The sequence below is a fragment of the Neolamprologus brichardi genome, chromosome 14 (assembly GCF_056152115.1).
Source record: "Neolamprologus brichardi isolate AB-2024 chromosome 14, ASM5615211v1, whole genome shotgun sequence".
In the NCBI taxonomy this organism is placed as follows: Eukaryota; Metazoa; Chordata; class Actinopteri; order Cichliformes; family Cichlidae; genus Neolamprologus; species Neolamprologus brichardi.
Genome location: NC_142117.1, coordinates 28,149,464 through 28,158,074, shown reverse-complemented (window position 1 = coordinate 28,158,074; position 8,611 = coordinate 28,149,464).

Sequence of the window (8,611 nt, the reverse complement as noted above, 5' to 3'; positions counted from 1 at the left end):
AGCATTTTATAATACATACACTCTATACTGTAAGTATTTTTCATTAGGTCCTATGCTTTAGCACATTCAATTTCAATTACAGTTTCGTAAACATTATTGTTCCTAGTTTCTTTTTTATTTAAATGAATTAAAATTGTAGTCAATTGAACAGAACACGATGTGCCTCTGTTCTAATGTACAAACAGTTTAGTACATTTCTGCTTGTTTGTGGACAAAGGCTGTCCCAAAATACGAACCAGTGCAGTGTGTGATCATTTGCAGATAGCAGTGTGCAGAACTTTCCCCCCTCCAACAAGAAATTATCCACACATTTGCTGTGACTGTTTTTAATGAAATGTCACCTCGAGGCCTGAAGATCACAGTCATTCAATATTAGTTTTGCCTTGTCCTTGTCCCCTGTATACACAGATTTATCAAGATCAGGATTTTTAATATTACCTTCTATAGACGATGAATCTTTCCAAATTCTTTGCAGTTTGATTTTTGAGAACAGATTTATTGAAGTTGTTGAACTGCTTGTGTTTTAGTCTTTGACTTCTCAAGACTAACCCTTTTATGTATGCTTTTTTTTTAATGTTTGCAATTAATTTAACACACTAGGCGTGATTCTAACATTACACAACCTTTGCACCCTTTATGGCTTATGTACTAAACTTGTTGGATACCTGTTGCTTGCATGAAAATGATCCTGAAGATAAAATAACTAGAAGACCTTATACATGCACTCCTAAAGTAGACCTCAAAACCTCCAGATCAGGATGCAGCTCTCAAAATCATACAAAAAGAAGGAGCTGGGTTGTGGAACAAAATTCAACCTCTCTGAACGGTTGAGGGAGGAAATAATTTAACAAAATTCACAATATCATCGCAAACGTGGTCATGTTCTTTCATGATGTGGAGAAATATGACTTTCAATACATTTTTGTCGACCAGCATAAAAGTTATTTTACTGCTGCCGGAAGTGACAGCAAGCATGCAGAGATACATGCACCGATAGGTTTGTAGTGAAATTTAGATGGCCTGTGTTTTAATCATTTGATAGAACAAATTAAAACATAGGAGTAAAGCAGCAGTAGAGAAGAACAATAGAGAGCGTCAGTACTGCTTCACTTGACTGTGCAATGATGGCACAGGGGAAGATACAATACAATACACCTGCTGATATCTCTGTGGTTCAAAAAATAAATTAGAATTAATTTGTTTGACCCAACTTGTGTCTATCCAATTAATTAGCTAATTTCCAGCAAAGTACATCATTTAGAATTAAACTTGTAAAAGTAGACAGGTTGTAAGTTCAAAGTCAAAGATTTTGGTTGATTGAATTTCACAAAAAGACAAAAAAGACAAGCAAAAACAAAACAAAGAAAAAACAAAAGGTTTGACAGTGTACTGAAAACTGCATCTTAGTGACTTTCATGACACACAACCACAAAATAAAGGCTCCTGAATATTAAAACATGGAAAAATAAATCAGCAGAACTGGTGAAGCTTAAAAAAAGTTCCTATGAAAAACATTAGAGGCTTTGTTTTTTTCCCCCCCAGTTCCCCACTGCTGAAAGAGAATTTTTTAATCCTTGTTTTCTGCTGTCAAGAGTCCATGAAATAAGTACAGGAAGGGTAGGTGCCTCTAAAGTCAGCATAAATGGACATCACACTCATACTGTGTTTTGTGAAAGGTCCACATGAAACTAAATAATGTCTTTCACTCTTTGATTATATGTTGTTTTTCCAAGAAAAGAAAATGCTACTTTTACATTTGGGAATATAGTAAAATTGTTAGTGTACAGCCCTCTGATCTATTTCAGTCTTCAGTCCTGTCCATAGTTTCAGGTGGTGGATATGTAAAATAAATACCCATGTGAAAAATATGTCACCTTTGGAAACAGGTGAATTTGAAAACCCTTTTTTCTGTTCCTTTTCCATATGGATATTATGCCCTTCTGACCCCGTACATTTTGAATAGGGAACATTTGGATTAATAAGTGGCAGAGAGAAAACCTCTCACCTCTGGGTTGGTGGCCTCTGTCATGTTGAATGTATGTGTTGGTGACACATGATGAGAAAAAAGCTTAATGCTTCATGAGAATAGACATTTGACCTGAGTGTGGCACTAAAGTAAAGTACCTCTTGATGTCTCTCAGGTATAAACTGTGGTAAACAATAAAGTCAAACCTAAACTATTACAGTTTTTAACTAGGGCTGGGTATCGTCACTGATTTCTAGAATCGATTCGATTCTGATTTACAAGGTCCTGAATCGATTCGATCCACGATTCAATTCAATTTGATTCAATTCGATTTGAGTCTGGGAAATTTTGCCTCAGACAGTCAGAAATATTATAATTCAGATCAGTACATTTACATATTTTTGTATCTATAAAAAGGAAGCTGACACTTTCCAGACTTTATCAAAGGTGTAAGCATCACAGCAGATGCCTTTGTATCAAAGTAGCTGAAGATAAAACACAGAAAAACATGAAGGTGATTTTCCTGGCCTGGGATTTTATAAAGATATTCTGCAATACATCAAAAACGAAAGAAAACCATTAATCAACTTATGAATGTTACCTCTGAAGTTACAGCGGTTTTATTAGAGACACAGCGTTTTGCATTTTGTATAATTTTAAAAAGTTTAAATTTGTTCAGAAGCCTGTTGAACGGCAGAAATTAGGTTTTCTTTTCGGAAGTAAGTAAAAGGAAAAAAAACCCAGCGGCCGACAGCGCTGTAAACAATGGTAGTCTTGTGCGTAACAAGCAAGCGAATAATGCAGAAAACAGATTTTGGGGATAGACAGGAAACTGTTCTTGAAGTACACTGAGAAAGAGAAAGAGAGCTGTGCATGAAGTGTGATTTTATCGTGGTGGAAGCAAAACAGCAAAAGTAAGAGGGAATCCATGACGATGTTTATGTGAAGCTTAGTTTGGATCTTCTTTTGCTGCTGGTTCAGTTAATATTGTTTGGAGAGAGATAAAACGAACAGCTTTAGAATCAGCGCAAAAAGGGCGTAAACACAAAGCTTGGACCCGCCGAAACATCAGAATCAGCGAGCTGTCGGCTTTCAGCCCCGACCGTGTCCGTGTCGTCGGGTGAGAAAGGCGACATCTCACTGATTCTGATCCGCGGCTCCGCGCTTTGTGTTTATGTCTTTGTGCAGAAGCCATACCTGCTCTCATTTACTGTTTTAAATGTTTGGTGGTTGTCAAAAATTTGTGATGTTTCACCTGAGATTCTGGAATTTTGGGCAAAATGCATTTATATAAAAAAATCGATTCAGGATTTTAATGAATCGATATCACGTTATCCAAGCCAGAATCGATTTTAATCGATGAATCGATTATTAAAACCCATCCCTATTTTTTAACATCACACAGCTGTGAATGAGACTTCTGTTTTGTCCTGTAATGCATTTGTTTTTTGTTTTCATCACTGCCTGTTGTGGTATTTTATGGAAACTGCCTATCACTATTTATTTGATATGAAAAACAATATCACTGAAGGCGCCCCATTCCATTAATAACGTTGTGTTTTTGTTGTTTACCAGTTGCTTGCTATGACATTTAACTTGTTTATTTAATAAATGCCCCTGTTTATAAGTCGAAAAATGAGCCGACTCACAACAGATATTTTTTATTTATTTATTTATTTGGGCAGAAACACTTTAAGCAATCGTGGTTTTATTGAACTTCTCCATGTCTACTGATTTCATCTTCTAGCCTTGTCAAGACAACAGATGAGTCATTATGTGCAACAATTAACGTTGATCTCAAAACAGTTTCACAATAAATGTTCATCAGCTGTGAGATATTTATGATTTTTGCTCCATCCATTACTGACCAGAATCAGTGACATGCGAGTGGCAAGTGTGTTTGTCTTTCAGATTGAAAGATGATCATATTTTGCAAATCTGGGCTGAGTGTGTTTCCGAGGACTCGCTGATATACGAGCAAGAAGAGCTCAGAGTTGGAGATGAATTCACTAATTCTGGTGAAGATGAGACATTTCTGAAAAGAGGAAGAATTGTACAGCAATGTGTGTGCTCACAGCGGCTGCTTTGTCCGGGCTTTAAAGCAGATGAAAGTCTTACAGAAGTATGTTGATAATTGAGTGGAATGGACAGTGTGCATCTGCGTCACTGCATGTCTGAGCAGGACAGATACTTGTACTCAAATGTCAGCTTTCTTCTCCCCACCGTGAACTAAAGGCAATGCCTCTCTATCTTGTGTTCTTGTCGTGTGTTGTTACGTGTGTGTGTGTGTGTGTGTGTGTGTGTGTGTGTGTGTGTATGAAGGAAAGGAGGGGTAAGCACGTTTGAACTGACAAGTTCAAATTGAATCAAATGTGATGGGTCTGGAGAGGACATGAAGAACGTTTTTGATGAGTTTTTTTTTTTTATAATACTGAGAAAGAAGAGTTGTTTGGATCAAAACTTTTCAATCTTACTGCTTTATTGATCCTACTGATTCCTGATGAGAACATCGACACCATCTTTCTTTTGGTGATTAAGTATGAACACAAAGTCCAAACAAAATGCAATCCTGCAGATAATTAAAGAACCTTTGTAAAGCAAGTAACAACATAACTCTACCTGTAGTTACTAAATTTAATACAGTAATGTATTACCGTACTGAAAAATGCGATGTGATTACAATAACTTTGGAACATGTTCCAACAGTAGTTGTAACATGAATGCAGTGAAGAATCAATTGAAAAATAAGTCCTATCAGAAGGGATTAAAGTGAGATTTGGTAGCTTCATTTTAGTAGAGAGAAAATCAACCAATAATCCAGAAAAATGCATCATGTAAAAATTTATTTTCATGTCACTGAGTAAAATAAGTGTTTGATCGACAAGCAGAATATGGCTTCGTACTTGGTGGAGAAGCCTTGTTAGCAAGCACAGAGAAGACGTTTCTTGTAGTTGGTCACCAGTTTGTACACATATCAAAAGGGAGTTTAACTCTCTGCCCCTTACACAAACTCACTAAATCTGTTTTTTGGCTGTTGCTTGGCAACTCAAAGCTTCAGCTCCCTCCACAGATTTAAGATTGAGGTCTGAAGACTGGCTAGGCCACTCATTGACCTTAATGTGCTTGTTCTTTAGCCACTCCTTTGTTGCCTTAGTGGTATGTTTTAGGTTATGGTCATGCTGGAAGACTCATCCACAACCCATCTTCATTTCTGGGTGAGGGAAAAAGTTCTCATTGAAGATTTTATGGTCGTCACCCCATCCATTTTCTCTTCAGTGGGGTCAAATCTGCTTGTGACACAGAAAAACAGCTCCAAAGCATATTTCCATCCCCGTGCTTGACCGTGGGGATGTAATTCCTTGGATCATTTCTCTTCCTTCAAACACACAGGCCGAGTTGATGCAAAAGAGCAAAGTTTTGGTTTGCACTTTCTCCCCAAACCTCTCTGAATCGTTTAAATGTTCTCTAACAACCTTTAGACGGGTGTGTACATGTGGCTTCTTGAACAGGGGGATTTTGTGATCTTACAAGATATCAGCTGATGATGTGTGTTACCAATGGTGTTCTTTGTGGCTCTGGTCCCAGCTGCCTTTGGATCATCAACAAGCTCTGCTTATCCAACTCCTTTCTCATGACCTCCCTAACTGCATGTGACAAGATCTTGCAAGGAGCTCCAGACCAAAGGCAATTAATAGTCATTGTATATTTCATCTAAAGAACTACAGGCTGGAGTAAAGATTAGTGTTCACAATTCAACTGTAAGAAAGAGACTTGGAAAAAAATGGCATCCATGGGAGAGTTAAAAGGCAAACACCACTGCTGACCAAAAATAACACAATGGCTCATTTCCCATTTGCCAAAAAACATCTTAATGATCTCCAAGACTTTGGGAATATATTCTGAGGACAAAGCATAACTTTTAGGAAGCCTTGTGTCTCTTTACATCTAACGTAAAAGCTACACAGCATTTTATACAGAGAATTTCATACACACGGTGGTGGTAGTGGCTGAAGAGTTGGGAGTTTGCCTTGTAATCGGAAGGTTGCCGGTTTGAGCCCCAGCTCGGACAGTCTCGGTCGTTGTGTCCTTGGGCAAGACACTTAACCTACTGGCCTACTGGTGTTGGCTAGAAGGGCCGATGGCGCGATATGGCAGCCTCGCTTCTATCAGTCTGCCCCAGGGCAGCTGTGGCTACAACTGTAGCTTGCCTCCACCAGTGTGTGTGTGAATGGGTGGATGACTGGGTGTGTAAAGCGCTTTGGGGTCCCTAGGCGGGACTAGTAAAAGCGCTATACAAATACAGGCCATTTACCATTTAAACAGGCCATTCTCGAAAACCCTTCAGTGTGGCTGAATTAAAACAATTCTACAAAAAAGTAATAGTTAAAAATTCATCCACAGTTATGTGAAAGGCTCACTATACTTGATTGCAGTTCTTACTGGCAAATGTGGCACAACCAGTTATTAGGTTTAGGTGGCAATTACTTTTTCACATTAGCCAGGTAGATTTGGATAGTGTTTTTAATACTAGAGAAACATAACACAAATCAATTCAAAGTGCTTTTTATAAATTAATTTACTTAGGAAATAAAATGTGTTTGATGATCTGAATCATATAAGTGTGACAAATATGCAATAAAGTAATAATCAGCAAGAGGACAAAATACTTTTTCACTGCACTGTAATTAGTCATTAACTCAAAGTACCGGAACACCATTCTAGATGGTTCCGGCCCATTTTAATCCGCCCCAGTAAGTGATGATGGAGGACGGTTGGCTAATAAGCATCATGCTTGGGATTGGCACATTTGTTAAGTGTTGTGCAGTAGAGCTAAAAAGCAGGAACAATAACAGTGGGGACCAAAGGTGCAGCACTATTACGTATCCTTATTTTTTTTTGGTATTGTATTTTATCTTTACTGTAATTCTTTAATCTCTTAAAACTCAAGCTTGAAACGACTTTATACTCAAGCAGATACCTTTCCCTATAATTCCAAAATAAAATCCCCGTGAAAAATCTACCAGACTGGATGCAGTGGCAGACTGAAGACGGAAACAGAGTTTAATCAGTTGACAATTCTGCCTGATGTAGGTATAGAGTGGGGTAGCACATTTCACTTTGAACGGTAGCAACAGTCAGCCATACAGTGTGGGTTGCAAATGTTTGAAATCAAGTTTAACTGCAACCAAAGACCCCCTAGGTGGACCTGAAAATGTTTTGTTAGTCACCAAAGAGAGCAGAAACACCTCCCTCCTTCATGGGAGTCTGTGTTCCTTCTGGTTTGGGTTTACAAATTCATGGCATCACAGTCATCTGCAATGTTTTGAATTCTTTGATCAGAAACCCACCTTTATGAAAAGACCTTGAAAAGTTATTTCTTCTGCTCACCACCTTCTATTCTGACTGATGTGGCACTCTACGGAGGTAATCATTTCAATGTGTAACAGAGCTTTTTTCGAATCTGACAGTTCCCTCCCCAGTGTTTGTGGGGTAGAGAAGTGTTGCTCCAAAGCTGATGGGAAAGACTGAATCTTTTATAGTCTCTGCGTTGAAGCAACTTAGAAAAAACTAAGTGAGATGGGAGGCAGTTTTTTTTTAAAGGGTTTAACATCTTATTTTTAGCAGTGAGGAGAAAAAGGCATGCTGACATGAGTAGCAGTACCACTAGTCCCCCGTGATGGAGAGGCACACGCAGCGCTGCCTCACCGTTCGTTGTCAGTGCTTTGGGGATGCGACATTGGAGCTTGATCTTCCAGCTCAAACCCTGAGGGAGATAGCAAAGGACTCTGCTACGCACATTTATACAACACACTCCACAAACATTATTTCACAAAATAGACCGTTCCTTGCAATTATATTGAATGTTGGAGAAAATGCTCACCATTGTTCGTTGTCATTATGCTGTCTCTACCTTCCCATCACTCGTTCCATTTACCTGTCACTACCACTTACCTCATTGTTTTTCTTTACATGTTTTCATTTTAGGCAGTTAGCCACCTGCCCCCAGTAAATCAATCACTTCCCAGTAAATCAATTTACCCTGCTGCAGTGAGAACTTTAAATTGATCTGCCCCATAGTGAAACAGCTGTGTGACTAAAAGAAAAAAAGAAAAGACGTGATAAAAAACAACATTTTTACAATCACAGTATGAAAAAGAGGCAAAAATAACTCAGGTTTAAACATATAACAACACATTAGAGAATCAAACTATATCTTTAAAAAATTATAAAAATTATAAAAATATTCAAGGGTCACATTTTGAAAAAAAAATCTTATCTGTCTTTTATATTAGACATAGGTAAGCATCGCTGAGGATTGCTAGAAATCTACTGGGCTAGTGGAATTCCTCTGAAGAAACTAGTGCATTAATGGACATCAGGGAGCATGGAGAACTCCCTTACATGTTAGTTGTGCACCTGCTTTTGCCAGCTGTGCTCTTCCAAAGCTAACATTATTGGCACGGTCAGTAGGGGTTGCACTGTGCCATGAGGGGCTACAGAGAGCTCAGATTTAAAAGGTGACTGTTAACCCTGAGTGGGTTCCTTTGTCCCACCACAGAGGAGGGAAACTTAAGCTTAACATCCAAAATAGTGAGCATTTCAAAAACACATCAAAATTTACCAAACCGCTTAGCACGGTGAATT